This window comes from Capra hircus, unplaced genomic scaffold (genome assembly GCF_001704415.2).
Source record: "Capra hircus breed San Clemente unplaced genomic scaffold, ASM170441v1, whole genome shotgun sequence".
Taxonomy (NCBI): Eukaryota; Metazoa; Chordata; class Mammalia; order Artiodactyla; family Bovidae; genus Capra; species Capra hircus.
In genome coordinates, this window is record NW_017218141.1 from 9,817 (window position 1) to 12,079 (window position 2,263).

The 2,263-nt window shown below is 53.7% G+C and overlaps 1 pseudogene; it reads left to right on the forward strand.

Annotated features, from left to right (window-relative positions):
* The first annotated feature begins 1,260 nt into the window (after positions 1 to 1,260).
* LOC108635537 lies at positions 1,261 to 1,647 on the forward strand (annotated as a pseudogene).
* The last annotated feature ends 616 nt before the right edge of the window (positions 1,648 to 2,263 follow it).

Consider the following 2,263-nt stretch of genomic DNA (forward strand, 5'->3'; position numbering starts at 1 on the left):
GGGCCTTGGGCTGCCGGCCCATGACGATTGGGGCCCCACCGTGCGCTGGTTGACGGCAAACATCGGAGGTCCCGTCGATGCCAGATGACCACCCTCACGTCCCCCCGAAATGGGGCAAAGCCCTCCCCCACCACCTCGCACACCCATACGGCTGATCCCCGACACTGGTCCTCTCCCCTCAAACTACAGGGCCCCCTACCGCGCCCCAGGCACCTTCTCCACCCACCACCAAGGGCAGAGGCAAGGGGATCCTACAGGAAGTGTGGCTCCAAGCGGGCAAGGGACATGACAGAGGTAAGAGGGCAAGAGGGTGGGAGAACCAGACAAGACAGCCACAGGATGCGTGGGGAAGGGGGGTTGGGAGCAAGCCCGCGACTTGGAGGGCGTGCGGAGGCGCCTGGTGACCACGCGGCAGGCCAGAGCAGCGCACACCGACAACCGGCCAAGGCAGACCCGTCCGGGGCCAGCGGCGGGAGGCGACGGGCAGGCACGCGGCCCTGCGGCGGGGAACCGCCACCCATCACGCCGCCGCACAGCCCACCGAGACGTGACTGGAGGATCCGCACCATGTGGTCCGCGGCCAGGGGGAAGGCAGTCGTGGCCGGCACCACAGGCAAAGGCGCGGGGTGGGGTGGGGTGGGGTGGGGCGGGCTGAACACCCCCAGCCCCGCCCCGAACCATCAGACCTAACCTCTAAGGAACGTGGCCGGGAGGTCCAGCAGAAGAGGGACACTGGAGAGGACGCCACTGGGCGGGGGCAATGGTGGCACCCAGCCGGGGATGGAGGTGCAGAGGCTGCCTTTCCCACCGACCCCCACTCTGCACGCCCCCCCACCTTCTCGCGCGGCCCTCATCCCCTACCACCGGAAAGGCCACTGGGCCAACCGCCGCCCAGGGCGTGCCACCTTCCAAACGTCTTTCCCTCCCTACCTTCTTATCCCGCGCGGACACGGTTGGAGGAGAGGCTCAGGAGCCGGGTGGGTGAGGCGAGGCCACCGCACCGCTCTTGGAACAGACCAGGTTAATGATCCTTCCGCAGGTTCAGCTACAGAAACCTTGTCAGCTGATCTGCCTATAATTTAGGGATAAAACTATGACTACCGAAAAGAAAGATGACCTGACCTAGGATGGACATGATATTCTATAGAACCAGAGAAAATTGGTTAAAATAAAAAATTTTTTCTTTTTCTTGGAAACTGTAAAGCTGATTCTTTGCAAATGCAATTAAAAACAATTAGCTTCCTTTCTCGCCCCCCGTCCATCTTGGCGGCTGCTCTTGGTTGGGGGAGTCCCGCATCTAAGGCAGGAAGATGGTGGCCGCAAAGAAGACGAAAAAGTCACTGGAGTCGATCAACTCTAGGCTCCAGCTGGTTATGAAAAGTGGAAAGTACGTGCTGGGGTACAGACTCTGAAAAATGATCAGAGAAGGCAAAGAGAAACTGGTCATCCTCGCCAACAACTGCCCAGCCTTGAGGAAATCTAAAATAGAGCATCATGCCATGTTGGCCAACACTGGCGTCCGTCACTGCAGTGGCGATGATCCTGGCTCGGGCACAGCGTGCGGAAGGCACTGCAGAGCATGCACACTGGCGGCCGCCGGTCCAGGCGCTTCTGACGCTCTTAGAAGCCAGGACAGACCGGTGAGAAGCAAGCCATGTGCAATTTCTTTAATAAAACTGGCCAGAGCTTGCTTTAAAAACACTGTAAAACACACACACACACACACACACACACACATTAGCTTGTTAAAAAGCCTGCCTAGGGCAAAGCTTGAAGTTAACCCTTGCCTTGAAAAACAGTGTGCACTTTGCCTGAGACCTTAGCCTTCGGCAAAAGAGAACTTCAAGCCCCCCCCCCAACAAAAACGAGGTCAAAGAGATATTTTAAATCTTAGACGGAAAACTAGAAGATCTCTGTCTGTCTATGTGGATTTACGTATGTCTCAGTGTGAGTCTTCTGTTTTTGATAATATTGTTGAAGTTGTGAGTTCTTATTTAAATAATCTAAAGAAAAGGAAACACATACAAATCAAACAATTCTAAATACAAGAAAAAAATTGACCTAAATGAATTTTGGATTCATGTAAACTGGAATAATCAATATTAAATATATAAGTATTTTTTTCTAATATAGGCATGTCTAAGAGTCATTAACATTAAGCATAAAATTTTCATAATGCCTAGGTTTACTATAAGTTAAATATTTCTATATTATCTGTCACAAGCTTTGTTGCAGAAAGAGGGACCCCTTCCAGGGCCCAAAA